We start from the raw sequence: 12764 nt of genomic DNA, 5'->3' as shown, positions 1-12764 counted from the left end.
CGATGGGGGGGCGGGTGGCCCGATGCGAGGGGGGGCGGATGGCCCTTTGCGAGGGGGGGGGGCGGATGGCCCGGTGCGAGGGGGGGGGGCGGGTGGCCCAGTGCGAGGGGGGGGGGCGGGTGGCCCGATGGGAGGGGTGACAGATGGCCCTGCAGGGGCCTGAGGCAGACAGGCATGGAAGCGCTGGCTGCCGGAAGGGGGAGGAGTGGAAGCGCTGAGGAGGGAGGCCACTGCTCAGAGAGCCGGAGGCGGGGTAATCTCCCCCAACAACATGAACCCGCCTCCGGCTTTTTTTTTTTCTACAGCGCGAGCGCGGGAAAAACAGCAGCGCGAGCGCGGGAAATTTAAAAAACACACGTGTGCTGCTTGGGCCAATATTTACTCGCCCGGGGGTTAAATCCACCCGCCCCGGGCGAGTAAATGTATATAATTGTCGAACACTGTGTATATATATATATATATATATATATATATATATATATATATATATAGCAACTGTAAATATTACTGTATGTTCATTTGCATGTCTTAGACAGGTCTGCAACCCTGTCTTTCCCCATTGTCACCCAGCATACAGCGCTTCCACTGCAGCAAGGGATTCTGGGAAATGCATTTATGTCAAAAACGAATGTTGTTCTGAATAGGAATTTATTAAATGTATTTTATTTATATATTTTATTTTAAAGCGGGGTTGGGGGCGGGACTAGGGGCGGGGTTGGGGGCGGGACTAGGTGGCGAGTAGATTTTTTGGTTGGGCGAGTAGATTTTTGGGTGATTTGTCGAACACTGTATATATATATATATATATAATCAAATGGAACTATAACTGTATGCTCAGATCCCCTGAAGAAGTCTGTTAATCAGATGAAACGCGTAGGGAAGGTGTGCAGTGGACTTTTCAACGCTTACAATTGAACTGCTGAATATCTATACCGGTCCGGTATTAAGAACGGTTCCCGTGACGTCATCCGCTGGTCCGCGACTTCAACCGTCCCCGGTGGGAACTAAAAAGCAACTGGTTGGTGTGCACCGGGGAGAGACCATCGTGGAGTGCCTGATTCGTCAGTTCCTGCAGGCAGTGAACAACGGAGGCAGCTATCTGTTCCAGTGGAGCCACGGAGGGACTTCAACAGCAAAGCAGCGTTTCCTGGTCCTAGGAGCATGAGTATTACTCATACAATGCTTTTAATTGTTTTATGTTTGTGAGTTTATTTTTATTGAGATTTTTGGGAATTAAATATATCGATTTTTGCACAGTAATGCACTAGGATTTGGCGCTTTTTTTTTCTTATATATTTATATATATATATATATATATATATTAATTATATATATATTAATTATATATATATATATATAAATATGGTCGAAACAGCTGTCGGTGGGTGGTTTTCTGGGTATGCACCTTAACCCTGGCTGTGCTTAAAGCTGTGACCATGCAGCAAGCTTAATCCTATAGGGAACCATGTTAAAAATGGTTTTTGAAGCAAAAAGTGGCACTGTGTGCTCATTTGCATGTCATTTCCCAGAATCCCTTGCTGCAGTGGAAGTGCTGTGTGCTGGGTGATAATGGGGAAAGGCGGGTTGCAGACCTGCCTAAGACATGCAGATGAGCATACAGTTGTATTTACATTTGCATATATATATATATACAGTGTTCGACAATCCTATACATTTACTCGCCCGGGGCGGGTGGATTTAACCCCCAGGCGAGTAAACATTGGCCCAAGCAGCACACGTGTTTTTTTTTTAAATTTCCCCCGTTCGCGCTGAAATTTCCCTGCTCGCGCTTAAAAAAAAACAAAAAAAAAAACTCCCTACCTGACTGCTGTTTGGCGCGCGCTCCCAGGATTTGTGGGCGCGCGGCAGGCTCTATATGAGCCCGCCCCCAACGAGCAGCCATTCTTTCTGCCCGGACATCAAGAGTAAGTACACGCCATGCTGCGGCCCCTCTGCTCCTTCCTGCGATCCCCCTGGTCCCTACATGGCTCCCTACTCCCCCACCGCGGCAGCTCTCCTGTCCCCTCCTCCTGTCCCCGTCCCCTGTCCCCTTCCCCTCCTCCTGTCCCCTTCTTCTGCTCCTGTCCCCTTCCCCTGCTCCTGTCCCCTTCCCCTCCTCCTGTCCCCTGCTCCTGTCCCCTTCCCCTCCGCCTGTCCCCTTCCCCTCCGCCTGTCCCCTGCTCCTGTCCCCTTCCCCCTCGATCCACCGATCGCTGATCCGGGCGGGAGGTCCCCACTGCTTGCAGCCCGGTTGGCGTGCGGGAGGGGGGGGGGGGGACTCTGCCCTAACCACGTGACTCCCACCTACCCTGCCGCCTCCCCGCCAGCTAGCTTCATGCCGCCGCGGGCTGGGGGGAAGAAGCAGTCTGCAAAGCTGCTTGGCCGCGCACTGTGAAGACATGCCGGCGAGGGGAGCAGGGTAGTGGCGGCCACTGCGGGGCTGACTGTCCCCTGGGGGATACCTCGCCACGTGCCTCCCACCCACCCTGCCTCCCCAAAGCTTCCAATATGCCCGCGTGAGGTATGGGGGGGGGGGTGTCGGCCTGCCCCCCCCCCCCCCCCACGAGCGGGGGGTGGGTGGGGGAGGAGCGTGGTGGTGGTGCTGGTCGTGGCCTTTCCTTCCCCCCCCCCCCGTGTGTGTGTGTGTGTGTGAGCAAGTGTATGTGAGCAAGTGTATGTGTGTATGTGTATGGGAGCATGTGTATGTGTATGGGAGCATGTGTATGTGTGTATGTGTATGGGAGCATGTGTATGTGTGTATGTGTGTATGTGTATGGGAGCAAGTGTATGGGAGCAAGTGTATGTGTATGGGAGCAAGTGTATGTGTGTATGGGAGCATGTGTATGTGTGTGACACCAGAGGTACCCCCCCAATCAGTCACCACCCCCCCAGTCAGTCACCACCCCCCCAGTCAGTCACCACCCCCCAGTCAGTCACCACCCCCCCAGTCAGTCACCACCCCCCCAGTCAGTCACCACCCCCCCAGTCAGTCACCACCCCCCCAGTCAGTCACCACCCCCCCAGTCAGTCACCACCCCCCCAGTCAGTCACCACCCCCCCAGTCAGTCACCACCCCCTCAGTCAGTCCCCCCTCAGTCAGTCCCCCCTCAGTCAGTCACCCCCCTCAGTCAGTCACCCCCCCCCCCCCCAGTCAGTCACCCTCTCTGTGTATCACCCACCCTCTGTGTGTCACCCACCGTTTCTCCCCTCTGTGTCTCTCCCCCCACACTCTCTCTTTCCCCCACACTCTCTCTTTCCCCACACCCTCTCTCTCCCCCCCCCACCCTCACTCTCCCCCCCCCACCCTCTCTCTCCCCCCCCCACCCTCTCTCTCCCCCCCACCCTCTCTCACCCCCCCCACCCTCTCACTCCCCCCCCACCCTCTCTCTCTCCCCCACACCCACTCTCTCTCCCCCACACCCTCTCTCTCTCCCCCACACCCACTCACTCTCCCCCACACCCTCTCTCTCTCCCCCACACCCTCTCTCTCTCCCCCCCACCCTCTCTCTCCCCCACACCCTCTCTCTCTCCCCCCACACCCCTCACTCTCTCCCCCACACCCTCTCTCTCTCTCCCCCACACCCTCTCTCTCTCCCCCACACCCTCTCTCTCTCCCCCACACCCTCTCTCTCCCCCCACTCTCTCTAACTCTCCCCCCACTCTCTCTCTCTCTCCCCCCCACTCTCTCTCCCCCCCACTCTCTCTCCCCCCCACTCTCTCTCCCCCCACTCTCTCTCTCCCCCCACTCTCTCTCTCCCCCCACTCTCTCTCTCTCCCCCCACTCTCTCTCTCTCCCCCCACTCTCTCTCTCTCCCCCCACTCTCTCTCTCTCTCCCCCCCACACTCTCTCTCTCCCCCCACACTCTCTCTCACCCCCCCACCACCCTCTCTCCCCCCCCCCACACCCTCTCTCTCTCCCCCACACCCTCTCTCCTCCCCCACACCCTCTCTCTCTCCCCCACACCCTCTCTCTCTCCCCCACACCCTCTCTCTCTCCCCCACACCCTCTCTCTCCCCCCACCCTCTCTCTCCCCCACACCCTCTCTCTCTCCCCCCACTCTCTCTCTCTCTAACTCTCCCCCCACTCTCTCTCCCCCCACTCTCTCTCCCCCCTCTCTCTCTCTCTCCCCCCACTCTCTCTCTCTCCCCCCACTCTCTCTCTCCCCCCACTCTCTCTCTCTCTCCCCCCACTCTCTCTCTCTCTCCCCCACACTCTCTCTCTCTCCCCCCCACTCTCTCTCTCTCCCCCCACTCTCTCCCCCCACTCTCTCTCCCCCCACTCTCTCTCCCCCACTCTCTCTCCCCCCACTCTCTCTCTCTCCCCCCACTCCTCTCTCTCTTCACCCCACTCACTCTCTCTCTCCCCCCCCACTCTCTCTCTCCCCCCCACTCTCTCTCTCCCCCCCCACTCTCTCTCTCCCCCCCACTCTCTCTCTCCCCCCCCCACTCTCTCTCCCCCACTCTCTCTCTGCCCCCACTCTCTCTCCCCCACTCTCTCTCTCTCTCTCTCTCTCTCTCTCTGCCCCACTCTCTCCCCCCCCTCTCTCTCTCTCTCTCCCCCCACTCTCTCTCTCCCCCCCCTCTCTCTCTCTCTCATCCCCCCACTCTCTCTCTCCCCCACTCTCTCTCTCCCCCCCCACTCTCTCTCCCCCCCACTCTCTCTCTCCCCCCCCCACTCTCTCTCTCCCCCCACTCACTCTCTCCCCTCCCACTCTCTCTCTGCCCCCCACTCTCTCTCTCTCTCTCTCATCTCTGCCCCCACTCTCTCTCCCCCCTCTCTCACTCTCCTCTCCCCCACACTCTCTCTCCCCCCCCCACACTCTCTCACTCTCCCCCCCACACTCTCTCTCTCTCCCCCCCCACACTCTCTCTCTCCCCCCCACTCTCACCCTCTCCCCCCCCCCCACTCTCTCTCTCCCCCCCCACTCTCTCTCTCTCCCCCACCACTCTCTCTCTCCCCCCACTCTCACTCTCTCCCCCCACTCTCTCTCCCCCCCCTCTCTCTCTCACCTCTCTCTCCCCCCCACTCTCTCTCTCCCCCCCACACTCACTCTCTCTCCCCCCCACACTCTCTCTCTCCCCCCCCACTCTCTCTCTCTCCCCCCCCACTCTCTCCCTCTCCCCCCCCCCCACTCTCTCTCCCCCCCCACTCACTCTCTCCCCCCCACTCACTCTCTCTCCCCCCACTCTCTCTCCCCCCCCCACTCTCTCTCACCCCCCCCACCTCTCCCTCCCCCCCCCCACTCTCACCCCCCCCACACACTCCCCCCCCACTCTCTCTCTCCCCCCCACACTCTCTCACTCCCCCCCACACTCTCTCTCTCCCCCCCACTCTCTCCCCCCCACTCTCACCCCCCCACTCTCTCTCCCCCCCACTCTCTCTCTCCCCCCACTCTCTCTCTCTCCCCCCCACTCTCTCTCCCCCCCACTCTCTCACCCCCCCCACTCTCTCTCTCTCCCCCCACTCTCTCTCTCTCCCCACCCCCTCTCTCTCTCCCCCACACCCTCTCTCTCTCCCCCACACCCTCTCTCTCTCCCCCCCACCCTCTCTCTCCCCCCACCCTCTCTCTCTCCCCCACACCCTCTCTCTCTCCCCCACACCCTCTCTCTCTCCCCCCACCCTCTCTCTCCCCCACACCCTCTCTCTCTCCCCCACACTCTCTCTCTCTAACTCTCCCCCCACTCTCTCTCTCTCCCCCCACTCTCTCTCCCCCCTCTCTCTCTCTCTCCCCCCACTCTCTCTCTCTCCCCCCATTCTCTCTCTCTCCCCCCACTCTCTCTCTCTCCCCCCACTCTCTCTCTCTCCCCCCCATCTCTCTCTCTCCCCCCACTCTCTCTCTCTCCCCCCACTCTCTCTCTCTCTCCCCCCACTCTCTCTCTCTCCCCCCACTCTCTCTCCCCCCACTCTCTCTCTCTCCCCCCACTCTCTCTCTCTCCCCCCACTCTCTCTCTCTCCCCCCACACTCTCTCTCTCCCCCCACTCTCTCTCTCTCCCCCCACTCTCTCTCTCTCCCCCCACTCTCTCTCTCTCTCCCCCCACTCTCTCTCTCTCTCCCCCCACTCTCTCTCTCTCTCCCCCCACTCTCTCTCTCTCTCCCCCCACTCTCTCTCTCTCTCTCCCCCCACTCTCTCTCACTCTCCCCCACTCTCTCTCTCTCTCCCCACTCTCTCTCTCTCTCCCCCCACTCTCTCTCTCTCCCCCCACTCTCTCTCTCTCTTCACCCCACTCACTCTCTCTCTCCCCCCCCACTCTCTCTCTCCCCCCCCACTCTCTCTCTCCCCCCCCACTCTCTCTCTCCCCCCCCACTCTCTCTCTCCCCCCCCCACTCTCTCTCTCCCCCCCCCACTCTCTCTCTCCCCCCCCCACTCTCTCTCTGCCCCCACTCTCTCTCTGCCCCCACTCTCTCTCTCTCTCTCTCTCTCTCTCTGCCCCCACTCTCTCCCCCCCCCTCTCTCTCTCCTCCACTCTCTCTCTCTCTCCCCCACTCTCTCTCTCTCCCCCACTCTCTCTCTCTCTTCATCCCACTCACTCTCTCTCTCCCCCCCCACTCTCTCTCTCCCCCCCACTCTCTCTCTCCCCCCCCCCACTCTCTCTCTCCCCCCACTCTCTCTCTCCCCCCACTCTCTCTCTCCCCCCACTCTCTCTCTCCCCCCCACTCTCTCTCTGCCCCCACTCTCTCTCTCTCTCTCTCTCTCTCTCTCTCTGCCCCCACTCTCTCTCCCCCCTCTCTCTCTCCTCTCCCCCCACTCTCTCTCTCCCCCCCACACTCTCACTCTCTCTCTCTCCCCCCCCACTCTCTCTCTCTCCCCCCCACTCTCTCCCTCTCCCCCCACTCTCTCTCTCTCCCCCCACTCTCTCTCTCTCCCCCCACTCTCTCTCTCCCCCCACTCTCTCTCTCCCCCCACTCTCACTCTCTCCCCCCACTCTCTCTCCCCCCCTCTCTCTCTCTCCTCTCTCTCTCCCCCCACTCTCTCTCTCCCCCCCACACTCTCTCTCTCTCCCCCCCACACTCTCTCTCTCCCCCCCCCCACTCTCTCTCTCTCCCCCCCACTCTCTCCCTCTCCCCCCCCCACTCTCTCTCTCCCCCCCACTCTCTCTCTCCCCCCCACTCTCTCTCTCTCCCCCCACTCTCTCTCTCCCCCCCCACTCTCTCTCTCTCCCCCCCACTCTCTCCCTCTCCCCCCCCACTCTCTCTCTCCCCCCCACTCTCTCTCTCCCCCCCCACTCTCTCTCTCTCCCCCCACTCTCTCTCTCTCTCCCCCCACTCTCTCTCTCCCCCCACTCTCTCTCTCTCTCCCCCCACTCTCTCTCTCTCTCCCCCCACTCTCTCTCTCTCTGCCCCCACTCTCTCTCTCTCTGCCCCCACTCTCTCTCTCTCTGCCCCCACTCTCTCTCTCTCTGCCCCCACTCTCTCTCTTCTGTCTCCCCCCACTCTCTCTTTCTCCCCCCCACTCTCTCTCTCCCCCACACACTCTCTCTCTCCCGCCCCACACTCTCTCTCTCCCCCCCACACTCTCTCTCTCTCCCCCCACTCTCTCTCTCCCCCCCACACTCTCTCTCTCTCCCCCCCCCACACTCTCTCTCTCTCCCCCCCACACACTCTCTCTCTCTCCCCCCCACACACTCTCTCTCTCTCTCTCCCCCCCCCCCCCCACACACTCTCTCTCTCTCCCCCCCACTCTCTCTCTCCCTCTATCTCTCTAACCCCCCCACACTCTGGATCGCTTATTACCCTATATATCTTACTTGCCCTATACTACACCGAAATAACCTATACTGCTGTCTTCCAGATCTGACTCAAGCTTCACACGGAAGATATCGGAATCCCCCCTAACCCAGAAGACAGGTAGGGAACACATCCCCTCCAATGTGTAACATTGCGGGAATGAGGTACCTGGACATTGAGGGACTGCGGATCAGGTAAGATCCCAGGCGGGATTACTGCTTTAGATATTGTGAAGCGGGGGCGTCCAGACACTGGTTAAGAGGTTCAGGAAACTAGTCATTCACATCTGGCTTTTATTTCTAGATCTGAAATTTACTCACACACACACGTAACAAGGCCTAATTGTAGTATAATGTAATACAATAAATACATTTATGTCAAAAATTAATGTTGTTCTGACTAGGAATTTATTAAATGTATTTTATTTATATATTTTATTTTAAAGCGGGGTTGGGGCGGGACTAGGGGCGGGGTTGGGGGCGGGACTAGGTGGCGAGTAGATTTTTTGGTTGGGCGAGTAGATTTTTGGGTGATTTGTCGAACACTGTATATATATATATATATATAATCAAATGGAACTATAACTGTATGCTCATTTGCACGTCTTGAACCCCACCTTTCACCATTATCACCCAGCACACAGCACTTCCACTTCAGCAAAGGATTCTGGGAAATAGCATGCAAATGAGCACACAGTGCCACGTTTTTGCTTCAAAACCATTTTAAACATGGCTCCTTATAGGCTTAAGCTTGCTGCATGATCACAGCTTTAAGCACAGCAAGGCTTAAGATGCATAGCCAACCAGCAGGCAGGCAGGCAAGCAGGCGTTTTGACCTTAATGGGTCTCACCAGTGTGAGGTTGGTTACTGGCTATGCAAAACTGAAGCAATGAGGATGGTGTTTACCATACTTAGTTAAGTTATAGTGAGTAAAAAAAGTGCCATAGCTAGTGACCAACCCTGATGAGACCCATTAAGGTCGAACAGCTGTCTGTGGTTGGGGTTATCTGGCTGTGCTTAAAGCTGTGACCATGCAGCAAGCTTAAGCCTAGAGGGAACCATGTTTAAAATGGCTTTGATGCAAAAAGTGGCACTGTGTGCTCATTTGCATGTCATTTCCCAGAATACCTTGCTGCAGTGGAAGTGCGGGGTGATAATGGTGAAAGGTGGGGTTGCAGACCTGCCTAAGACATGCAAATGAGCATACAGTTACATTTCAATATGCTTTGCTGTGGAGGGGTTTTGTAACTTTTTTTACTCACAATAACATGTGTGCGTGCGTGCGTGCGTGTGTGTGTGTGTGTGTGTGTGTGTGTGTGTGTGTGTCCAAGTAACCCCCTGGGCTACTAATCTGCCATACCTAACACATAAACCGTGGTACCAGCGCAGGCAGTGTTAGGGTTAATCGCAGGAAGCCCAGGAGAGGAGCTGTGAAGTTGGCTTTGCAGCACCACCTAATGTCCTGAGTCGGTGAGTTACACAGAGATCCTTCACCTCTCTCTCTGCTACAGGCCCAATTGTTCAATTCCAAACTTGCCTGCCCTGCCCCCACACACCCACATGCATTTTCCTACTCTCTCCTCCTCACATTCTTCCCCCCTCACTCTATTACCCTCCCTCCTCACTCTATTACCCTCCCTCCTCACTCTCTTACTCTCGCCCCCTTTACTCCCCCCTTACTCTCCTGCTCCCCCCTCATTCTTACTCTCCACTCTCACTCCCTGCCTCTCACTCTACACAAAAGCTCACCCCGATGGCCCACAGCGGGTGAGGCGGGATTAGGTGAGGAGGAGCGACAGGAGCAGGGTGGATGAGGAGGAGGCACACGGTCATACCAGCAGGAGCCCGCTAGCCCGGCACTACTATTGACCCGGCATGCCTCGCAATAGTTTCTGCAGTCGAGGTACCTCACCAACTCCAGCTCTCCCGACAAAGACTGGCCAGACAGGTGCCCCGTGCAGGCTGGACAGGCCAGATAGGCAACATCATGGAAGCCCGACTCCCGGTGGGCCCAACTTCCATGTCAGGACTTCCCCCGTCCCGCCACCGCTGACAAGTAGGGCTCTGGGGAGTGTAATGCTGCGGCCACGCTGCCGCTGAGCGCGCTCATGCTTGGTGCGCTCATTTTAATGTAATCTAATGAGTATGGCCACACATACGCTCGGCAATGCTCAGCGCTTGGGGTGACATGGAAAATTGATTTCCAAGAGCTCAGAAGGGTCACGTGACACAAAAAGACATCACAATAGTTCCTTAAATAACACGCCTCGATCCTACCAATTACACGCCCCCCCTTAAACGCCATGCTACACCCCTCCACACCCACCGCCCCCCCCTGCTCGGGCTCGCAAATTGCAGAAGGACAGCCGAGCACTCATGCTTGGAGTGTTAGTGACGTCACTGCTCTCAAGCATGGGGACGCTCAATGGCAGCAGGGCCGCAGCCTAAGAAGTGTCGCACTCACAATTTGCACCGCGCCCTGCGATTTTCCAAGCCCGTCCTGACCAACAGTAGTTTATTAAAGCTTTAAACTTTTTTGTACATGGTATTGGTATATATGGTATTGTCTGGAATTTTTTAAACTTATTGTTAAGTAGTAGAGAGCATCTATAGGCACAACCTTCTTTGGGTACTTTCTTAATTACACACACAATCCCTGCAAGCTCTAACCCCAACACCCACAACACCATATGTCTCATGTTCCTTTTGATAATGGACATGTTGTGTATAGCACATACCCTTCTCAACTTGGCAGACACAAATATAAATGTATCTACGTCACCACCATGTGGACAGATTTCAAATAGGCTCAACAATATCATTGTACTTTGTTCACACAAATGTATTTATTTTTTGTACAGTCATAATAATTCCCATTTTATTTTCTCAAGTAAACAACATGAAATATTAACAACATTACCATCCGGCTTTGGGATAAAGTCACTGTGTTGCTTTGCTGCCACATGGTAAAGCCAAGTTTATATAAAGCAGCTGCCCAACAAACCTCATCACTCAGAATACATATAAATTACCACAAAAAAACAGTTACTGTGATAAATTAAAGAAAACACACACACACACATACATATGTATGTGTGTGTCGGGGCTAAAACCTTGGGTGGTTGGCAGTGGGATCCTCCCCTTCCCCTGCATTAGAGATGTGTGAACTTGTCCTGTTTCAGTTTATGCTAATTTTCTAAGCATATGTAATTTAGAAAAAATTAAGCTTAATTTTTTGTGCCAAAAAAAATCTCTTTTTGTTTCAAGTTTGGCAAAAATGTTATTCTCGTTCAATTTTTTCAAAAGATGCGTAAAAACAATCCATGGTCACGTGACCAATGTCACCTGCACACTTGTCATGTGACCTTGCACATTTTATCCCGAACTCTGCAGTTTTTTCATGAAAAGGTTCTCAACAAAACTGCAACTTTCGCTGTATACCTGAACTTTTACCAAACGTTTGCACATCTCTAGACTGCATGCACATTCTCCTGCACATCATTGGTCTCAGTCACTCAGGTTAGTTATCATCACTCTAGCCCATTGTCCTCTTCTTTATCCTATGTGTGGGCCCCCCTTTCAGACCTGCTAATTTCTGGGTCATAGAAGCCAAAAGTGACCCATACGGGCACATTCTAGTAGCTGCGAGTCTTGCATATCCCTGCAGAAAGAGCTCTTTCTAATAGGATATGTAGGTTTTGGTATTCTATAAGCCCTTTCTCGCATGTCCTAACCATTTAAGGATTTAGTTGATGCGGTTTCATTGTAGCTTTGCAACTTCCAGTGGTATGACCCTAAAGGCTCAAACACACATTTTTGTTCAACTCGCTGGAATTGTAGTAGCTCTGTTAAGTACCAATGTGGAAAAAATGTTTTATTTCGACACCTCAAGGGCAGCGAGAGAGGCTCAATAGATGCAAACTGGTATAACAACAAGCGACACATGAATTCTGGTGAGCTCAACATGCAGTTAGTGATAAATTAAACCTAATCAAGTATTCTACTTTAATTAATGCCACTCTCCAGTACTTCCTAAGGCTGGGGCCATGGTACAGCAGACTGTGCAGACGCGTCCGCCCGCTGAGCGAACAGACTGCCTTAAGGCAGTGTTCACGTCCATGCGGCATGCGGGTGTGTGCGTGCGGATGCGGGAGGGGGCACACGTTGCGCAAGAAATCAGTTCAAACTGATTTATTGGCGCGACAGGTTGGTCACGTGAGCGGTTCGCCCAATGAGGGTGAACCAGCTCCGTGATTCCATAGTCACGCCCCCCACGGGCCATCGACCAGGCCCATGGAAAGCTCCCGCTTTCCCACATCCTCCGCACGCCTGGAACCGGGGCGAAGGCACCATGTCCCGGGCCTAAGCCATGATGTAGCCGAGAATAACAGTAACATTTTTCCCAATAGAATGTAACATTGTTGTGGCAATACTAACTTGAAAGTCTGACACTTAGTATACTGTAGCAGCAATAATACACACTGGTTGAATAAGTTCTGTATAAGTAGCCAATTACAATAAATCAGTGATTCTTGGCGTACAGTAGATCATGCTGTAAACTCTATAGAAGATGCAGGCAAATTTTAACCATAATGTACGGCGTGATTGATAATATAGAATATTGTCTCTGTCTTTCCAGACCCAGATGTCCAAGAAGCAGTCGCCATTACGAAAAAGAAAAAGACAAGATTGAAACTTTTGAAGAGGCGGCGTTGTATTTTTGTATTTTTTTTCCCCTTTATTCTCCTGTACAAATAAATAGTTTTATTCTTTAAATATACTTTTTGGGTGTTCATATTTTTATTGTCTATACACTTAAAGTAGTAATACTGTATACCTAAAATTCATTGGGCATTTTAATATATAAAAATGTGTCATTGATAAACTGTACAGAATACAGTACTGTACAAATTAATATATAAATCTAGAAAATAAAATAAATAATAAATAAATAAAATCAAAATAAAAGTGTTTTTTACTATCTAGATACACTAACAACAGTACTGTACTACTGTCTAGCACAGTGGTTCTCAAATC

At 54.1% G+C, this 12764-nt stretch overlaps 1 long non-coding RNA gene across 1 annotated transcript in view; it reads left to right on the top strand.

Annotated features, from left to right (window-relative positions):
* Positions 1-12468, top strand: part of LOC142494438 (uncharacterized) — a 31821-nt gene extending 19353 nt beyond the window's left edge. Inside the window, exon 3 of the long non-coding RNA XR_012801436.1 lies at positions 12367-12468. This is a non-coding gene — a long non-coding RNA (uncharacterized LOC142494438). The remainder of the gene's footprint in view (positions 1-12366) is intronic.
* Positions 12469-12764: the final 296 nt, after the last annotated feature.

The sequence above is a fragment of the Ascaphus truei genome, chromosome 5 (genome assembly GCF_040206685.1).
Source record: "Ascaphus truei isolate aAscTru1 chromosome 5, aAscTru1.hap1, whole genome shotgun sequence".
Classification (NCBI taxonomy): domain Eukaryota; kingdom Metazoa; phylum Chordata; class Amphibia; order Anura; family Ascaphidae; genus Ascaphus; species Ascaphus truei.
The sequence above is the reverse complement of the archived record's forward strand: the minus strand, read 5'-3'. Positions and strand labels throughout refer to the sequence as shown.